The following is a 22,501-nucleotide window of genomic DNA, read 5'->3' as shown; positions in this document are numbered from 1 at the left end:
GGAGATGGTAAGATATATTTTAAATTGAGATCAAGAGAGGTTTAATTCATAAATTTATTTTAATATGAAAAAAAAACTAAATAATAATAATTTTCTTAAATATATGTGAACCATAAGTTTTTGACAAATAATAAAAAATTTAAATTTATTTTCGAGTGTGTTGATATTGAGCAAAAGAAAAATAGGAAAAGAAAACAAAGAAAAGAGTGGTAATCCTAATAATGGTGAAAATAATAAAATTTGTTCCAAGATTTATTTTTTTATTTTTTTTAAAAAGGGCAAGGAAAAGAAAATAATTATGTTGCCCAATTTTTGGCATAGAACTTCAGTTATTAAGAACACTCATTAATATTTTACTACTTTGAAAACAATAATTCAATTTATTTTTAGTCAATTTTGATGTGAAAATTCTATAGTTTTGACAAGAGAAAGAAATGGTAGGGAAATAATTGCATTTGTGAGAATATTCATTTTTATTGAAAAAAAATAACAATTTTGTGTGAAAGATGATTTTAGTCTAGCAAATCAAATATTTTAGTGAACTAGTTTGAATATGTAGTTTTTGGTTAAGCCACTTTAATAAACTCTTTTTCTTCAATGAAGATTGATTTATTGGTATTCACTTATTAATTTATTTGTCTATTTACTTATTTACTAGTTTATTTATTTGGTTACTTGTTCATTTATTTGTTTGTTTGTTTACTTGGACATTCTATCAATGAAATTATTTGTATATAAAGTTGTAAAGAGTGAGACTGTCATGTTAGAACACAAAGATTCTAACTCTCCCTTTATAGCTTCATGCCATGAAGGAAATCAACATTTCTTGTTACTTCATCATAATATGTGAGATGCTATTCTCCCACTATGATGAGACTCTCATGTGCTAAAATTATTAGGAATGGCACGTGCTTATACCTTTGTATCCATAGCGTTTTGTGCAAATGTAGGACTATCTTCTAGTGTTCTCTAGACCTATCATATAGTCTACATCCAAAATCTGACATTTGTTCCAAAAAATACCTTCTGATCATTTTGACTAAAAAGTAATAATCCTCGAGATCCTCTTGGATATCCTAGAAGCTGATATACCTCTTACCATGCTTTCAACTTGTCTACCTTTGGTTTCAGCATATGTGATGAATACCCCTATATGTGAATATGTCATAAACTAAGTTTACAACTTCTCTACATCTCCTTAAAGTCAAAATTACTAATTTAATAATGGAAGTAAGATACAATCTTTAAGGCAAATCCCTAAATAGATGCAAGAAGTAATGAGAAACCTATCATTGATCTCAATATGTGTATCAAAGTTTTGATTTCTTTTTTCTATTACTCTATTACTCTATTTTGCAATAAAGTCCCTGGTGCACACAATTGAGATATAATCATGTGCTCCCTAAGGAATGAATTGAACCTACTAGACATAAACTCACCACTTCAATCTAATGAAGTGCCTTAATATGTTTACCTAATAGGTTATTTGATTTCACCTTAAATTCAATGAATTTTTCAAGGCATCAAATTTCCTATATGCATGAGTGACAGAAGTTCCACACACATGATACTGTACTAACTCTAAACATTTCTTAGTTCTATGTCCTTTAGCAATAAAGGGCCTCTTAGTTATTTTACCACTTATACGGAATTCACAAGTTAGAAGATCCTTTAGAATCAAAATGTCTAGACTTACCCAATCTTTGGATTTTGTTTAGATTAATGTTACTTAAGCTTTAGAAGCCAAATGTTTCATTAGTGCTAGGTTCTTTTCTTTAAGTGAGATATGATTATTTTCTTTACTTGGCAAAAGTGGTAATGGGGGAAGAGGTAACATCTCCCACTAACCTGCACAACTAACCTTACAACTGAAACTAAGGTAAATATATCCTCATTAAGCTAAGCCAAGCTAAGGTAACCTTACAATTGGAGCTTTAGAAGAAGTATAATTTCCAAGGCTTGTGGAGGGAAATCGTGTTCAGATGGGTGGGAAATTGTGTGGAGGGGAATGAAAATTTTAGGTAAATATATATACTATACAAGATAATGACACTTTTTAAAAGCGCTAATAATGCAAAAAGCATATGTATATGATGACACTTAATTTTAAGTGCCAAGATTTCCAAAATATTACCCTTTCAATGACACTTGTAAAAACGTCATGGTTAGCAAGAGCCAACATTTATTCATAAGAAACTAAATAATGGAGCTTTTTCTAAAGCACCAAGAAAGAGAGCGTCGTTGTTTTTGTTTTTTGTAGTAGTACTATGTAACCTTCTCACTTATTAAAACTCTATAAAGAATTACAGATAGTGCACCTAGAATGAATCTAACAACATATATTCAATAATGAGAATATGATGTGTACTTTCTTTTTTCCTTAAGTAATTTAAGCCTTACTTTTTTAATGTCCCAAAAGGCCACAAAGGAATTACTTGACCCTAAGCTTGTTTTCTCATTCCCTATCTTGAACTTTCCTTATTTGGTGTTGTGGTTTTTCTTTTTAGTAAAAGAGCTTGAAGAACCCTTGACTCTCATATGAACACTTCTATGATATTTTAAAATCCTCTTTGCCATCTATAGAGAATATGAAGTCTTTAAAATCATACAAATCTTGGTATTAATAATAGTTCTAAGGCAGCTTGTCTAGCTAACTCACCCTTATCAACAAATATAGATTAAAAAGAAAATATCAAAGATTGTGACAATAGACATGTGTTGTTAGTGCAACACATCATCCAAAGACCTAAGTATGAAACACTTGGTCTTCTGATCCGTCTTATACCACCTTTGATATACCAATATTATTTCTTTTTACTAGGTTTGTTCATAAGGAATTACTAGCTCTACCTAAATTAGTTTCTTTGCAATTAGTTACTATATCCATATTAATTTTTTCAGTCCAAATAACTAGTTGGGCTTAGTCCATTAATTGATAGTGAGAATGAGAGTGATAATAACAAGTAAACATAATATCCATAACAAATAATGCATTTAATAATTCAACATTCAAGTCAAACAATAGTTTAACAAATATAAAGCTCTTAGGACTACATATCCTTTGCTAGGTATCCCAATATCATAAATTTCGAGCCTATGTTAGGCAAGCCATGATCTTGTTTCTAAGTAGAGATCCTCTTAGATTGATCTCCATGCTTTAAACTTGAAAAGTTCCCAATGCAAGATCAACATACCTTTTAGTTTAGCCCTTAGTCTATGAAAGTCCTTACGTTGGATAGGCCACTTCTATATTTTAAGTCAAGTGTATAACCAAGATCCTTACATCAGTGTTACCAAATAAAGAACTCCACCATTGGGGTGGTTGCTCCCACTATTAATATATCTAGTCTTGTCTTTTAGAAAATCCATATCTTAATACCTTAGCCCAACCCACTGTTGGGGTGATGATGGCTCAAACCATAATGGGCCTTCAGAAGATAATGAAAATCCATATCCCTTAATTCCTTGGACCAACATGCCATAGGGTTGGTGATGACCTAGAACAAGACGTGCTTGATATTAGAGGCTATGGGCTTGCCAAAGACCATCTCTCACTTAATATTTTCAGTTTTTTAAAACATTAATAATAACCTTAATGAACAAATAATCTTTTTTGAAAGTTTCCCAAAATATTTATTTTTGAATTGGAAACCTAGTGCACTTAGGAGAATGTCATCTTGAAAATTTTTAAAAATTTCTATTCAAGTAGTTTATCCTAAAAATAATTTTGCAAAAAATCCCTACTCTCAAATTTTAAAATATATTTTCATAAAAGTTCTCATTCTCTACACAATTCTAATTAATAAATACTTTATCTTGGAAATATTTTCAAAAAAAAAAAAAATCTTATTTCCATCAAATTACTAAGTTTCCTTTAAACCTTTTGGTAATGTCCATAAATTATCTCTTATGAAAATTTTTATAATATTTTAACTTCCAAATTGAAAACTTTAATGTAACAAGGAAACTTATGAAAAACTATGGGCACTTTATCCGATTATGAAGATCTATTTCTTCAAGAATTTTCAAAAATACTATTAAGGAAAGTATTTTAAGTCCTTAACAATAAATTTAGAAAGTAACTTTAGCTCTTATATTCAAATTTCTTATAACATTTACTTTCCGATTTAATAAATATCCTTTACTATGGAATCTCATTTTCATAATAATTTATTTTATTAAAAGTTATCAAAATACAACTTTTAGTAGTTTCCTTAATGATAAATTATCCATCTTCAAAATTTTAAAAAATGATGTGTTCTCCGAATTAAGGATTAGTATAATAGGGAAATTTTCAAAATTTTCAAAGTAAAAATTTAAAGAGCACTTTATCCAAAAAGGAAAACCTTTTATTCTATAAGGATTCTTATCAAAATAATTTTAAACAAATTATATTAGAATCCTTTAGAATAATTTTAGAAATGAAGTTTAGTTCTCATAATTTTATTTTCTCAAGTATTATTTCCTTAATCTATACTATTTCAAAATTTAATAAATAACATCTTTTGGAATCTAATTTTTAAGAAAATTTATTTTCTATTAAGAATTACTAAAATATCCATAATTATGCTAGACATATCACATAAAAATATATGTAAAGCATAAAACATGGAAAAGGAAATTAACATAATCCCCCGTGACCTTAAGGATCCTATCACATGTCTTAGAAATCATAATTTGGAATACCAAACATTCAAATTTACTAAAATACCCCTATAACAAAAAATAAGGTTAGAAAATTGAAAAACTCTAAAGCTCCAAAATGCCTAAAGAAACTTGGGGCACTTGAGCATTTGATGAGCACTTGAGCACTGCCACTGGTAGTTCCACAATGAGACCGTCTTCTCTATGTTTTTTGACTACTTTTCACCAAACCACTTGCCTTTACGAATTGGTTTTTCCACCATGGAAGTCTATGACTGTCTAGACTATGATCTTTCTTCTCTTGGGTTACAAAAATGGATTGAAAAAATGTTTTTTACATTCAAGAAAAAACCTACATTAAGATAAACTACGTAGAATTTATTACTCTCATCTAAAACCTAGTTTGATGAAATCAATGTCAGCAAATAAGATATTTCAATGTGAATTGCTCAACAACATAACTTCATAATACTTCAAATTTTCACTCTTCTTTCTTTCCTTCCTTCCAACAGCACCCTGTGAGCTGGCCACAACTTTTTCATCATTTAAATCATGGGCAAAGTGTGTTCTCAGCTGCTAATATCAAAATAATGAGAACGAGAACTCAACTTTGCTATTTTCAAGGTAAGTATGCTGATCCCAAAGTTGGGTTCTCAATTTCTCATTCTCTTGATATTAGTAGCTGAGAACATACTTTCCCTTAAATCTTCCGGATGTACCAAACTATCAAAATGACTGGAGCAACGTGAAACACGATCGATATAGGATTGACGTTTGATGTTATCCTTATCATCTCTGTCTCTCATTGTAATTTTTGCAAGTGTTCTAGCTTTTCTATGTGAAGTATTCTTTATTCCAATTCCTTTGCTTTTCAGTGGGCCTCATGATCTCTCTCTCTATACCACTAGTGTGTGTTTATCAGCCGTTCTAATAATCAGCAGTAATGAGGCAGTATAGCATTTGTGATCTACCAAATTACCACTTTCCCATATGCTTTAGACAGATTCAATCTCATTAAAATTTCTGAGTTTGCAGACTAGTTCCCCTCACAATGAAGAGAGATGTGTTTTGAATTCAAAGCTTAAAACAACAGACCCTAGACTTAGAAAGAACCAGCCCATCCTCTAGTCGATAGAAAGAAAAATATTGTTGGATGGAAGGAATATTTTCACTTATAAAATTCGGGTGGTAGCCAGCTGCAAAGCAAGAATATGATCATGATAATGAAATAAAGTAAGAAAGTACTACTGTCGCGTGAAATAATTGAGTGGAGTGAAAAGTTGCGCAAATGATGGAAAGAAAATACTAGTCAATCCATAAGTCTTTGTTTATTGTTTTTATTTTTATAATACCATTCCTTGCTTTTTTACTAATCAAATTTTGCATGTCGTGTCGTTCTCTTCTTTTTGTGGCATTCGTCAAACGAAGTGACTTTAATTTTTCATTGAAAGACCATGCATTTCTGTTGTACTATGGATTCTTTCGGGTGCTGTGATAATTGAGAGAGTGAGTCATCCTTGCTTTGGTGGGACACCTTGCCCTTCATACTTTCCCATTAATTAAAATGACCATATCTTTTTCCCAATCCACACATATGAATGCCATTATAAATAAGGGTAGTGAGGGAGAAGGTTTAGCATAGCCTACTCCAATCTCCCATCACCATGAAGCCATTCCTTGTGTGCTTTCTCTTGATTTCAGTCCTCCTCTCTCCCTCTTGCGTTAGTGCTCGAGAGCTGACTCAAAATGGTAATTTCTTTCCCTACATGCATTTAATATTCATGCAAGTAATTAACTATACATGCGCATGCTTACTTACGTGGATTTGAATAGTTGAATAAGATCAAATGTCCTACTAAGTTTCTGTTCTTGAAACTTCAAATGGATATGATTGGAGGCTAGTACACAATTTTCCCATTTAATATACTGTCATGCATGGGCTGCTGTTTTTGCCTCTTTGTGATTTATGATAATATTTGGCATGGATGTTGCAGAAGAAATGAGTAGCGATAAGGTGGGCTTTATAGCAGGGAATTTACCTGATCCACCATCTACAAGCATGTGCAATCCCGGATCAAGGGACTGTAAAAGAATGCATAAAAGTCCACCCAGCCCCAAAATATATAAAAGCCCACACATTCCACCTCCCAGCCCCAAAATATATAAAAGCCCACACATTGCACCTCCCAGCCCCAAAATATATAAAAGCCCACACAATCCACCACCCAGCCCCAAAATATATAAAAGCCCACACAGTCCACCACCCAGCCCCAAAATATATAAAAGCCCACGCATTCCACCTCCCAGCCCCAAAATATATAAAAGGCCACACAATCCACCACCCAGCCCCAAAATATATAAAAGCCCATACAGTCCACCACCCAGCCCCAAAATATATAAAAGCCCACACTATCCACCACCCAGCCCCAAAATATATAAAAGTCCATACAGTCCACCACACAGCCCCTACCACCCACCAGGCCCTTGAAACTGAGAAGAAGCTCAACAAGCTCAACAGGCATTGTATCTAAGGCTTAGTATGTATGAAGGAGGTTGATTTGGAGTCGGTGGTTTCAAGTGTTGGATTATATATATACGATCCAGAAGTACTATGTATTACCAGTTTGATTGATTAATGATAGAATTGTTTCTGTTTCTTCCTTTCTGATGATCTATTCCCAATTCAGATGGAATTGTCCCTTTTCTCTGCTGACAATGGAATGTGAATCTGGGCAAGAATTGAGGCTACTATTTGCGGAAAATGCTATACATAAATACCAGTATATTTATATAGTAAATAAATCTATATTAAAATTATTAAAAGTATAGATTATTTATTTCTTTGTATATAACAACTAGTCATGTTTCAACCCCATATTGCAAAAACTAGTATTATGCATACAGCCATTGAAGACATGTGCATGCACTGCAATAAAATGTTGTAGGTAACTATGTGGATATGATGATCGACATAACCTTGTCTAATGAAGTTGAACACATTAGAATTAGAGGCAGCTCTAATATTAATCCAAAGACATAGCTTTATGTATGCCATCTATTGGAGTAATGGGGTTGAAAAATGAATATAAACAATTACAAAGTATTTAAATATACAAACTACAGTAACCACTCAAAATAAAATATTTCCTTTGACTTTTGGAAACTAAATTGAATTGTAATTTTTTAAAAATTTCTAAATCAAGTTTAACTTTCCAACATGCCCTCTTAAACTTGATTTGTAACTCCAAGTAGCATTTTTAACCTTTTAAAATCTTTAAATTTGAGAGATTTAGTAAAAATGTCTGTAAATTTGATCTTGAAATTTGATCAATTTTAATTACACTTCTTTCTTCATAATGCACTATATAATAAAATGATATATTATCTCGATGTATTTGCTTCGTCATGGAAAATGGGATGTTCTGATGATGTAATCGTTGATTTGTTGTCCACATATATCTTTTTTGGTTTATTTTGTGGAAAATTCAGTTCCTTCAACAAATTTTTTAGCCAAATTGCATGACATGCACATGATATTGTTGAAAGAAATTCCTTTTCACAAGTTAAAAGTATCACAATAAATAGCCTCTTTGAGGTGCAAGTGAATGTGGAACCTCCCATAAAAACACAAAGTCACTGGTTTTCTTTCAATCATCCAAGTCTCTGCCCCAATCACTATCACTATATCTAATAAGCTTAAAATGGTTAGGAGTTATAAAATAAACTATAATCAAGTATACCTTCAATGTAGTAAAGAATTCATTTAACAATTTTCATGTGAGTCACTATTGGTGTTTTTATATAACGACTAGCAAGTCCAACTCCAAAAGGAATGTCTGACCTTGTATAAGTCAAACAACGTCAGCTTCTAACTAAACTTTTGTATTATGTTGGATGCATATTTTCTTCATGTCTTAGATAATTTAACTCCATATTCTATTATGTGTACATCGAATTACACATGTTCATATCAAACTTCTAGAGATTGTTTTTTTGTTTTTTTGCATAGCCTTCTTAAGATATAAAAGTACCATTTTAGTTTGTTTCATTTCTATGCCAAGATAGTATGAGATGAGATCAATGTCAGTTATCTCAAACTCTCGAGCCATTACTTATTGAATTCACCAAATATGATTGAATTATTTTTAATGAAGATCAAATAATCCACATACAAGCAAACAAGTAATAAATATTACCTTTTTCATTCACCTTTATATAGAGAGCATGTTTATGAAGGTATTTAATAAAATGATTATCTTAAAAATATTTGTTAGTTTTACTATTCCTATGCTCTTGCTGTTTTTTTTTTTTAATTAATCCATACATGACTCTTTTTAAATTTAAAACCTTATTCTTGTGCCCTTTCACCACATAATGAAGGGAAAATCCAAGATTTCTACATTTCCCAAGTCCGGATTAGGTTAGAAACATGTAAAACTATCTTAAGCTTTTCTAAATCCTATACACGGTGGAAAAATTGCATTTTTAAAATTTAAGGGATTCAGAAAGTACTAACGAACAACATACATTAGATTCGGATGTTCCCAAATTGAATCCACACGATGAAGATGAAGAATGAAAGTCCCAGGAAGTCTTGTAAACCCAAAGTATTCCTCTTGATAACTTGAACCTTGATCTTGACACACTTCCGATGGAAATGAAAGAGATGGTGAAAGCTATTGTTCTCTCTCTTTAGAAGTGGAAAATGACTCTCTAGAAGAAGTTATGGAAACCCTAACCCTTAAGGAGGTATTTAGGGTTCCCCAATAGGTTTAAGTGACTTGAGTCCACTAAGAGCTTGGGTCACTTAATTTAGCCCAAAATGGGTCCTAATTGATTAATTAACCCAACAAGGGTTATTAATTATAATTACTCATTTAACTCAATCCAGAAACCTTACTTACTTCCCCTTGTGCAACCTTGTGTAATTACCAAAACACCCTTATGCAAAAATGTGAACCTAAAGTTGATCCAACCCTCATAACCCATACCAACAAGGTATATGAGCTCAAAACGAGGAGCAATAGGACTTATAAGAGTACTGACTCTTTCAAAAGCCAATTATAAAGTTGATTTAACATTCCACTATAAAGAATCAACTAAATTTTAGTATCCTCTGTAAATAACAACGAGATGCCAAATGCTCAGGTCTGTGACCTATTATCTATTGCATTCAATCTCCCCATGAACCGGTGTCCGTAGTCTAATAATTAAGGTGAATACTATTTGTTTTTCAAGACTATCTCTACTATCCTTGAGTTACAAGTCCTTTTATTATGTATTCAATTGACATGTTTTAGCTCTTCAAGAGCATATGTCAAGTTCTACTTAAGGAACTACTATAGTCATAGTTTCCATGACACATTTCCTTAGGATCTTCTAAGGAAACACACTGTCTCAATCCTAAAAGATATCATGGTGTCTCTATTGAGAATACCTATTGCTATTAACTTTCATTAACAATGACTCAATCTATAAATAATATATAATCAACTTATAATCTCACCCATAGGTCAAAGCCACTGTTAATTTCAGCACAAACTTATTTTGTCAAAATTAAGAAACAACACAATGAAACAATTTGGTAAGGTCATGAATACTTGATAACGTTAAGTCATGACTCATCATAGGTTGTATCCAATGTGTAATCATACATACTAGTGCACTCACCATGAGAAATCTATCATGATAGCCAAGACCAACCATCCATCCAATTAGGAGGTGGTGCACTACAACCTCTAATGGGTTGCCTAGACCCATGAACCGATTGTGAACAATCATCTATTTGCAAAGAACTCATGACTTAGATTTTTCATGTAACTTCTAATGCACCAAAATCATGTACAATGCAAAAGATGCAGATTAAAGTGTTTACAAGATATGATGCATGGAAATATGATAGATAAAAGTGAATCGAAACTTTATTAAACAAATAAAATCCAAAATTTTATTACATAATGTCATATTTTAAGGGTTTTATCTTAACACAGAATCCATGGGTTGTTCCATATACACTTTTTCTTCAAGATGTCCATTTAAAAAGACATATTTCACATTAATTTGAAAAATCTTCCAGTTATTTTTAGTAGCCAAAGAGATGATTAATCTTATACTTTCTAAATAAGCAATGAGAGCAAATATCTCATCATATTCCTTGTCCACAACCTCTTACTTGATTATCCATGTGATTATTCATATTTGTATGCATTTCTTTCTTCCACCACCATGTCAAAAGTCACAAATAGCTAGAGAAAACTAATTTTATTATTTTAATTTGACTTTGTATTTTTTTTATCAAATCAATCACTTATTAAAGTTGCCTCCATTTTCTCATGTTGGGCTTAGTGGGCACCTAATACCTTCTTACTAGGTAACCTAACCCCTGAACTTCTCTTTAACCTATTGATCGCTCCCAAATATATATGCAAAACTGCAATTCCCCAAGTATATGGAGTCAATTTTTTAGTTTTAAAATCCTCGTAAGTTAGGTGTTGAAAGATAGGGAGATCTCACATATAATGGGGAAATTGAGAAGTTTAGATAAGAGGGAAAAGAAAATAAGAATATGAAAACAGAAAACACACAAAACATGTTATGATTTATGTGGTTTGACCTAAAGCTTGGTTTAACCTAAAGCTTACATCCATGGGTGAAGAAGAAGAATTTCTATTATTATTGAAGAAGATTACAACCCTAAAGCCCTCAAATCTCAAAATCTCAACTAAACCAAAAAAGAGACTCATACTTTTTAATCAAAATATCTTCTTATATATTTTTCTAATTACACGATAAGATTCCTTGTAGGAAACTAATTATGTGATTATCAAAAGATACTTATTTCTTAAAAAAAATCTCACAATAGGAAATTTTCTTTATGATACTAGAAAATTTATTTACAAGAATATATCCCATTCGAAAACTATCAATGACAAACTATCAGTGACTTTCCAATCGACTCAAATTAGAATTTGAGACACTTTTCAAAAAAAAAAAAAAGAGGTTAATGAATTTTATGAAAAATAAGGGAGAAACCATGTGAATTTAAATTGAAATTTGACTTAACAAGATTTGATAAACTTGTAAGGATAACTATGTCACTTGGGCTCTTTTCTTTTCATAAAATTTCCCTCAATCAAGCTAACACAATCGAGATTACCTAGAAGTGCTCTCAGTTAGAGAATTTTCAATACAAGCACAATTTAATTAAAACTATTGCTTCAAACTTGTGAGTTGAACCTCCTTGTAAAATCTTTAAAGCCCCCACAACCCATTTTTTTGCCATATTATAGTATTAAGGCCTAAATAATTATCATCTTAAGTTTAAACGGTTGTCACAACTAAGTGCTTGAGATATTCTTGAAGGGACCCCTAAACTCCAATTCCCAAGTATTAAGACATGATTTTCTAATTAAAAATGTAGATTCAACTTACAAGTTCAATAAATCATTAATTACTTAAAGATTTGAGGGTCATTTCATTGGTCCAAGGGAGCTCCTAAGGACCCTTTCTCTTTAGCAGAAAAAAAGAAAAAGAAAAAACACACATGCACACACACTACTCAAAAGACATAATCTCAATATCAAAATAAGAGACAAAAATGAAGTATGAAATAAGAGCCATTGAAATTCAAAATTAAGTTTCAAAGTTATACAAAACTAAAGAGTAACTATAGCCAAATGCAAATACAATCAAGATAAAGAAGTTTAATGCATTAAATCTCTTAAAATCTAGAAAACATTACAAAGATTATTGAAGTTACAGCAAGTTCCAAGGTTGGAGGTTGAAGAAGAGTTCCCCACCAAGGGGCCTTGTCCCAAAAATGCTCCTTCTCCAGCTCCAAAATCCCTTTAAAGAAGTGCTCTCATGTTGTTCTAAGTTATATCTTATGTGGAGGCATAAAAAAACAAGGTGAGAGATCTAATGGTGGCTTGGGAAAAGTCCAAAAAATTGGGTCCCACATGCTCTCGATGTTACAAAACAAAATGACGACACTTCTGAAGAAAATGGTGTTGGTTTATGAGGTTGCACTATCTTGGTGCCATTTTTTTTCCCGGTTGGTGGGCTTCTTTAACTCAAAGGGGTGGTACCACTATGAAAAATGGCGCAAGACTATAGGGTGGCACCATTTTTGTCAAAATGCCCTTTAGCTCCTTCAGTATTTTTCTTGTTTTTTGGCAAATTTTCCTATTTTTTCTGCATAAGCAAACAATGTTCAAATCTTTTAAAGATTGATGAGATTGATATTTGAAGAGTCTATAATTTTTTATTTTTTTTTAATTATTTAAGGTCGTTTGGACATCTCCAAACCTCCTCAATCATCCCCAAATGTTTTATTGGACTTGGTCATTGATCTTTATGCAATTTTAATCCTTCCACTCCACTCATATCCTACTTTGCATTCCGGATGTCTCAAGAAATTATCAAGATTATTATTATTTATGAAAATAGTAATAAACATCAACAACTAATAGAAGATGTGAGAGAATTGAGCATATACAAAGTAACATACAATTGACTAATTTGAAGTTACATTTAATGTAAAAATCAAGCTTAAGGTATAATTTTTGTCTTCATTATTTTTTTGGTTATTTATTAAGAGCACTCATTACTTTTTTCATCACTTATTATATTCATTTTCACTCTTTCCCCTCTATACAAATTTCAATTTTCTTTCCTTCCTTACCTCCAACAGCACCCTCTGCGCTGGCCACAACTTTGTTATTTTAATCTTCCAGATGTAATAAAATATGAACAGGAGTGGAGCAACGTGAAACATGACCAATATAGATGTTATCCTTTTCATCACTCTCTCATTGCAATTTTTGCAAGTCTTTCTAGCTTTTGTACGTGAAGTATTCTTTGTTCCAATTCTGTTGCTTCTCAGCTGGCTTCATGATCTCTGTCTATAGCACAGGTGTCTGTTTATCAGCCGTTCTAATAATTAGCATTAAGGCAGTGTGCCATTTGTGATCTACAAAATTCCTATTTTCCCATATGATAATGAGAGAAAAATACTATTTTGGAGTAAAATAGTTGAGTGGAGTGAAAAAGTTCTGCAAATGATGGAAAGGAAATAGTAGTCAATCCATAAGTCCTTTTTTATGTTTTTATTTTTATAATACCATTCCTTGCTTTTTTCCTAATCAAGTTTGGCATATTGTGTCATTCTCTTCTTTTTGTGGCATTATTTAAAGAATGCGGTATTTAATTATTAGATTACCGTACCTATATTCAAAATAAAGAATGAAATTAAAATGGAAGTAATATCGAAACCAAGGTGACTTTAGTTTCTCATAGAAAGACCATGCATTTCTTAAAAAAAAAAAAAAAAACAAATCTCTTTTAAGGGATAAATCTTAATTATTTAGAGTGCATTTGATAATGATTTTAAAACATATTTTTAATTTTTTAAATATTTGAATAATATAATTTTTCATGTATTAAAAATATTAGAAACACTTCTTAAATTTACTGTTAAACGAGTTCATAATTTATTTTATTGTATTAGGATTCTTTGCTTTCTATGATATGAATTATTTGGAGTATTGTGATAATTGAGAGAGCGAGTCATCCTTGCTTTGTTTTTTTGTGGGACACCTTGTCCTTCATACTTTTAAATAAATAAAAATTGCCATATCTTTTTCCCGATCTACACATGCGAATCCCATTATTATAAATAAGGGCAGCAGGGGAGAAAGTTTAGCATAGCCTACTTCAATCTCCCATCACCATGAAGGCTATCCTTGTATGCTCTCTCTTGATTTCAGTCCTTCTCTTTCCCTCTTGCGTACTTAGCGCTCGAGAGTTGGTTCAAAATGGTAATTTCCTTTTCTACATCCATTTTATATTTAAGTTTCTATTAATAAAATTTCAGTCCATATCATTAATATTTTCTTGGATGTAAATCAACGACCTATATTTTGATTATTTCATTTCTTTTTTTGGAAAATATTAGTATGTATGTATATAGGAATACACAATCATGCATAGGAATGACAATTTCACAGGTCAATCGGGTCACCCGCCCCACCCCGCCCCTATTGGAACGGGTATGGGATAATTTTGTGAAACCTGAATCGAGCTTGGGGCAGGTATGGGTTTATAGTTACCCGCCCCGCCCAAAAATTATAATTACCAATAGACTCTGGGTTTGAATTTAATATGATTTAATGAGTAAGAAGAGAAATGGGGTTTGGGGAAGATGAAGAGTCAATTGCTCAACCTAGTCCTCTACGCCGACTCTTTCCTTTACTACAACCACTACCAACACCAAGGCTTCGCCATTGTCGCTGACGCCATTCTTGGAATCGGAACAGGACTGCTCTAGGCGGGGCAGGGAGCTATCATGACGTCATACCCCCCCGTCTGGGAGGAAGGCTTCATACATATCGCTGTTCTGGAGCATCTTCAATATGGGGGGCATCATCGGCGGGCTCATCCCCTTCATTCTGAACTACAACCGGAGCGAGGCTGCGTCCGTGAACGACGGTACTTACATTAGGTTCATGTGCTTCATGTCCGTCAACACCGTCCTCACGCTGGCGATCCTGCACCCGAGCCGCGTGGTTCGAGACAACGGCAGCCACTGTACCAACATCAAGTACTCCGATGTGTTGACAGAGGCCGTCGAGATTTTGAAACTGTTTCGGAATTGGAAGATGCTGTTGATGGTCCCGACGGCATGGGCTAGCACCCGACCCCGCCCTGCCCCGAGAGATATAGGGATGGGATCCCATTAACCTGCCCTGCCCCGGGTATGGGACGGGGATGGGAAATAGATTTATATAATTGGGACGGGAATGGGGTAGGGGTGGCCCTGCCCAAACCCGCCCCGTTGCCAATCCTAATCATGCATGAGCTGCTGTTTTTCCTCTTTGTCATATATAAGTTATATAGCTATAAATAAAAATTGGATAAGAAAAATCCTTTCACTTCCATCTTTTCTAATATAAAAGAAGTTTTTTTTTGTTTTTGTTTTTTTTGCTGTTAGTATAAATATTGTCTCGATGTTGTTTGTGTTGATGATATCTTACATGGATCTTGCAGAAATGATGAGTACTGATCATAAGGTGGGCATTACAGCAGGCTCCAACTGTGAACCTGGAAAAGCTTACAGAAACTGCAATCCCAAACCAAAACCAACTCCGTGTTCCAAGAAAAATCGAGGATGTAGCCCACCAAGCCCTTGAAAATGAAAAGATAAACTGGTACTATATATATAGGATGAAGGAGTGGCTGTGGCTTGGGGTAGAATAATATAGCTTGGGCGCATGTGACATATGTATGGGTTGATTTGGACTGTGGTTTCTAAGTGTTGGATTATATATATATATAGTCCAGAAGTACTATGTATTACGAGTTTGCTTGATTAATAATAGAGCTGACTTAGGTCAGTCTCCATAAGAAAGCATGTTGTGTTTCTTCTTTTCTCATGATCTATTCCCAATTCAGGAACTACTCCATCATCAACCAAAAACCTTTTCTTTTTAAGAAAATGTTATGGCACCTAAGCCGTGTCTAAACAAGGAATTCCGATCATTGAATATGTGTGCTTAGTCAACGATGTTATAATCGAATGGAACTTATTTATAAAGGTACAAATAAAATGGGATTATGATATAAACAATGGATCTGAAAAATATATAAGTGGCATCACTTGATTGATGACGTTGACCCTTTTTAGATGGATTTGTTCCCTTTTGTGTTGTAAATATAGACAAGAATTGAGTCTATTATTTGAGAAAAATGCTATATATAAAAATAAAAGTACGTATATTTATATAAAATTCTTCTTTTTCACATTTTCTTCTTCTTGAAATGGAGTTGAGAAATAAATATTCAAATAAAATGTCAATCACGATATAACTACAAAGTATTAAACATACCCGTTTATAAAGTCGACGTCGCATGGTGTTTTCAATGTGTTTTTTTTATATATTAGTTTCTTAACTAGAAACAATTGAATTATTAATTAACTTAAATAAATTCAATGAGTAGAGATGAGCAAAGAGAAAAGGTTTGAAGATGATTTATCATCACTAATTTATTCCACACTAAAAAGATAAATAATGCAAACAAATATTATTGTCATAATCTCTTATTAATATACAAGGTTATATATATAGGGTTATTTGAAAATAATCCTCAATTTGTAAATCTAACCTTCCACATTCTTTTAGCTTAAAAAAATACAAATTTTTTATTAAAAAAAATATATATCTTTGCTTTTTTCTTTTAAGAACAATAAGGTTGCAACTTGGATGAGTTGATGACTAATCCAATCCCAACTCAAATTAAGAAACGATAAATCTAAGTTCAACTTAACCTTTGACATGAATACTCAACCCAAACTTAACCTAATATCATTTCTCCAAGTTCAGGTTGGTCGGGTTGACTAAGTTATATAATTTAAAATCTATCTATAATGTTTCTTAAAAAAAAAATTATATATTTATATTAAAATTTAAGTAATAAATAGAACAAAATTGCAAGATAATAACAAAAAAAGTAAAAATAAGTTTATATATCTTTCTAAAAAATAAAAAAATATATATGATATAACATAATTTGATATTTTTTTCTTAAAAATTTAAAAAGAAAATAAATATTATTATATAGGATAGTATACATAATAAATATTACAAAAACATAGGTTTGAATTAGGCTTGAATTGTTTGAACCTTAATCCGAGTCAACTCATAAATTGAACTTGGTTTGGAAAAAGCCTAATCCAAACTCAATCCAAGTATTGCAAATGATTGTTCAAGACCATTCAAACATCGAGTTAGCACCTAAGTTAGACCACTAAAAAATAATATTCTTTTTTAAAACTTACAAATAAATAATCAAAATATTAAAGGACATTTATAAAAAAAAACAGATTGCTTTTCAAGTTTAAACACGAGGAGAGTGAGATTTATACATTTAGATTATTTTATATATTTTAATCAAATAATATGTTAAACCTTTTCATTTATTTATTTATGAAAATGCAGATACATGACGATGACCATAATATATGTTGGGATATTTATAGGTGAATGAAAATTAAGACATACCATTTCAATTGGACTCAACTCTTCCTAATGGACACAACTTGTGTCAAAAGATATATCAAGTATTTAAGACACATCTCTTCTAAGAGTCACCAGAAAACCTATAAATAGCCCCCCCCCCATGGCATTTCTCATTCATTCCACCATCAATTCTCTCCACTTCTTCTCATTTCTTCCAAGTGTTATGTATTCAAGAGAGTTCAAGTCATCAAGTGATTCACCGTTTCTTATGATCTGGAGTGCTACTATCACAAGAAAGTGATCGTTGTATCCTAGGAGACGATTGTCAACAAATCGTAAGTACCAGTGCAGGGCAAATTCATCTTAAGGACATAAAGTCAAATTCTAGCCTCGATCAACCGTTTGTAAGATTCAATATTTACTTACCTTCTTGTTTATTTATTATACATAATTATTTGACCATACATTTGTGATAATTCAAGAATAACAATCTTAAGACAATTTTTTTTTAATCTTTTGCTTATATCTGTGTTTTTAATACAGTTAATAACATGGTCTTTACAAATATTATTGATACTCCTGTTGTCACACCTACTACTACCCATGGTGAGAAACCAGAGAAATTCACTGGGTTGGACTTCAAGCGGTGGCAACAAAAGATGTTGTTTTATCTCACAACACTTAACTTGGCCAAAGTGTTGCATGAAGATGCACCTACCTTAAAGGAGGGAGAGACTAACAAGAAAATTGTGGCAGTAGTTGAAGCATGGAAACATTCAGATTTTCTATGCAAAAATTACATCCTCAATGGACTTGACAAAACAATGTATAATGTGTATAGTCAAGTGAAGACATCCAAGGAGCTATGGGAGTCTTTGGAGAAGAAATACAAGACTGAAGATGTTGGCATGAAAAAATCCATAGTTGGTAGATTTCTAGATTACAAAATGGTTGACTCCAAGACAGTGACAAGCCAAGTCCAAGAGCTTCAAATAATTTTGCATGAATTACAAAATATATTATGGTCATGCGTAAGGAAATGGGGCTTGAGGACTTGATTGTGAGACTAAAAATTGAGGAAGATAATTGTGTCTCTGAGAAGAAAGTGGGAAAACATCCCATGGAGTCCAAGGCAAACTTGGTGGAACCAAAGGCTAATAAAAAGAGAAAACACTTTGGTGAAAGTCTAAGTCAAGGGAAGAACAAATACAAGAAGTTTCTTGGGAAGTGTTACATTTGCAATAAGCAAGGCCATAGGGCCAAGGATTGTCGCTTGAAAGGACAAAGCAAGGAAAATAAAGCACATGTGACTGAGGAAGAGGAGTTGGCAAACATGCTTTCTGCATTGGTACTGTTTGAAGTCAACATGGTCGATAACGTAAACAAATGGTGGGTTGGCATGGGTGTCACTCGTCATGTTTGTAGAGAAAGAAACATGTTCTCTACATATGTACCAGTCAATGGTAGAAATTTGATCATGGGAAATTCTGCCACATCTAAGGTTGTGGGAATTGGAAAAGTGGTGCTAAAGATGACTTCTGGAAAAGAACTTGTTCTCACGAATGTGCTACATGTGCCTGATATTTGCAGGAATCTTTTTTTCTGGTTCTATGCTTAGCAAAAATGGGTTCAAGTTAGTTTTCGAGTTTGAAAAATTTGTATTCATGAAAAATGGGACGTATGTGGGCAAATGGTATATGACAAATGACCTGTTTAAGATGAATGTAATGACTATTAAGCGTGATTTCAATAATAATAAAGCAAGTACTTCTGTTTACATGATTGAGTCTTTTACATTGTGGCATGATAGGTTAGGACATGTTAACAATAAAACTTTAAAAATGTTGATTAACATAAATTTGTTACCTTCTTTTAGCATTGATTTTAAACATAAATGTGAAGTGTGTGTGGAAACCAAGATGGCTAAGCCACCGTTTCATTCAATTGAAAGGAACACAGAACCTCTAGATATAATTCATAGTGATATCTGTGACTTAAAGTTTGTACAAACAAGATGAGGGAAAATGTATTTTATTACCTTTATAGATTATTGTACAAGATATTGCTATGTGTATTTACTAAGAAGCAAAGATAAGGCCTTAGATGTGTTTAAACACTACAAGAATGAGGTTGCAAATCAACTTAGTAGAAAGATTAAGGCAATAAGAAGTGATAGAGGTGGATAGTATGAAGCTCCTTTTGGAGAATTTTGTTTTGAACATGGAATAATCCACCAAACTACTGCACCTTATTCACCTCAATCGAACGGTGTTGCTGAGCACAAGAACCGTACATTAAAGGAAATGATGAATGTTATGTTGATAAGTTCGGGTCTACCCCAAAACTTATGGGGAGAACCAATTCTTTCTGCAAACCACATTCTTAACAAGATACCACACAAGAATAAGGATGTAACTTCATATGAGTTATGGAAGGGTCACAAACCCTCTTACAAATATTTGAAAGTGTGGGGGTGTTTGGCTAAAGTAGGAGTGCCAAAACCTAAACAAGTTAAGATTGGGCCTAAAACTATTGATTGTATATTTATTGGATATGCAAACAATAGTAGTGCATATCGTTTTCTTGTACATAAGTCTGGCATTCCTAATATACATGAAGATACAATTATTAAGTCTAGGAATGCGTAATTTTTTTAGAATATTTTTTCTTGTAAAGAAAAGCAAGAAGTAAGTTCAAATAAGAGAACATATGATACTGCAAATGGTAATCATCAAAATGAAGAAGAACCAAAACACAGTAAGAGAGCCAAGAAGACAAAGTCTTTTAGCTCAGATTATCTAACTTACATGTTAGATAATGAACCCAAGACATTCAAAGAAGCAATGTCAACACCAGAAGCCCTATTTTGGAAAGAGGCTATCAATAGTGAAATTGAATCCATCATGCATAACCACACATGGAAATTGGTGGATTTACCACCAGAAAATAAACCTTTGGGTTGAAAATGGATCTTCAAGAAAAAAATGAAGCCTGATGGAACAATAGATAAGTACAAGGCTAGATTGGTAGCCAAAGGATTTAAACAAAAGGAAGGCCTTGATTTCTTTGATACATATTCACCAGTTATGAGAATAACATCTATTAGAGTGTTAATTGCAATCGCAACATTGCATAATTTGGAAATTCATCAAATGGATGTTAAGACAATCTTTTTAAATGGCAAGTTAGAAGAAGAAATATATATGGAACAACCTGAAGAGTTTGTTGCTCTTGGACAAGAAAAGAAAGTGTATAAGCTGATAAAGTCCCTATATGGGCTAAAACAAGCACCAAAACAATGGCATGAGAAATTTGACAAAGTAATGTTGTCAAATGATTTTAAAATTAATGAATGTGATAAATGTGTATTTACAAAGAATACACAAAGTGAGTATGTCATTCTGTGCCTGTACGTGGATGATATATTAATTATTGGTAGCAATAATGATGTTATTAAAGCTACCAAGAAAATGCTGACCAATTATTTTGATAGGAAAGACATGGGTGTCGTAGACGTGATCTTAGGTATAAAAATAGCCAAGACATCTAGTGGACTAATATTATCTCAATGTCATTACATTGAGAAAATTCTTAAACCGTTTAACCAATATGATGATAGTCCAATTAAGACACCAATAGATTTAAATCTACATTTAGCTAAAAATAATGGTCCAACATGCAATTGACTAGTTGGAATATTCTTGTATCATTGGTAGTTTAATGTATGTCATGAACTGCACATGTCTAGACATAGCCTACGCAGTTAATAAACTAAGTAGGTTCACTAATAATCCGGGAAAGACCATTGGAAGGCATTGGTTAGGGTTCTTAGATATCTAAGATACACCCTAAACTATAGACTTCATTATTTAAGGTATACAGTCGTACTAGAAGGATATAGTGATGCAAATTGGATATCTGATACGAAGGACTCAAAGTCCACAAGTGGATATGTACTCACAATTGGTGGCACTACAATATTATGGAAGTCATCTAAACAAACATGTATTGCAAGATCAACGATGGAATCTGAATTTATTGCTTTAGATAGAACAAGAGAAGAAGTAGAATGGCTTCATAATTTTCTAAAAGACATTCCATGCTGGCCAAAACCAGTGCCTGCAATATGTATACATTGTGATAGCCAATCAACAATTAGAAGGGCACAAAGTAGCATGTACAATGGTAAGTCTCGACACATCCGTCATAGACATAATACTGTAAGGTAGTTACTTGCAAATGGAATTATTTCCATTGATTATGTTAAGTCAAAGGACAACCTGGCGGATCCACTAACTAAAGGATTGTCTAGAGATCAAGTAAACTGCTCATCGAGAGAAATGGGATTAAGGCCTATCACTAAAGAGTTTCATAATGGAAACCCAACCTAGTTGATTGGAGATCCCAAGATCTAGGTTCAATGAGGACAACTAAATTATGAAATACTTTGTGAAGAACACTAGGGAAAAATAAATTCCTACCCATTCCTATGGTGAACTAGTGCTATACAAGATGTGTCTAGGATAAGCTATGCTTTTAATGATTCTAATAATTTGAAAGAGTTCAAGTGGAGTATGGTAGAAAACTCGCCATAGGAATCACCTATGTGAGTGTGAAATGGGGTCGTTTCTATGAGAATTTTTAAGGCTAAAATTCTCTAAAGCACTCATGAAACAGGGAATTGTTCAAGGCCAAAATGAACACAACCGTGAGAATCAATGGTGATCCAGAAAGGAATTGTGTGAATACTATTGTCTTGATTTACATCAATAGCTGAACAGTTCAAGACATCACATTCAATGATTAGCTAGTAAATCCGATAGTATTTCGCTAAGGAAGGT

The 22,501-nt window shown here is 32.6% G+C and overlaps 2 long non-coding RNA genes across 2 annotated transcripts; both read left to right on the top strand.

Moving 5' to 3' along the window:
- The first annotated feature begins 6,105 nt into the window (after positions 1 to 6,105).
- On the top strand, positions 6,106 to 7,305 carry LOC104881611 (uncharacterized). Its single transcript, XR_787572.3, has 2 exons — positions 6,106 to 6,393; positions 6,639 to 7,305. It is a non-coding gene; the product is annotated as an uncharacterized LOC104881611 (long non-coding RNA).
- Positions 7,306 to 14,317: 7,012 nt separating this feature from the next.
- LOC109123821 (uncharacterized) lies at positions 14,318 to 16,051 on the top strand. The gene is made up of 2 exons (XR_002031689.2): positions 14,318 to 14,462; positions 15,691 to 16,051. It is a non-coding gene; the product is annotated as an uncharacterized LOC109123821 (long non-coding RNA).
- Positions 16,052 to 22,501: the final 6,450 nt, after the last annotated feature.

Source organism: Vitis vinifera, chromosome 14 (genome assembly GCF_030704535.1).
Source record: "Vitis vinifera cultivar Pinot Noir 40024 chromosome 14, ASM3070453v1".
NCBI classification, from domain to species: domain Eukaryota; kingdom Viridiplantae; phylum Streptophyta; class Magnoliopsida; order Vitales; family Vitaceae; genus Vitis; species Vitis vinifera.
This window is presented reverse-complemented; position numbering and strand designations above follow the sequence as displayed.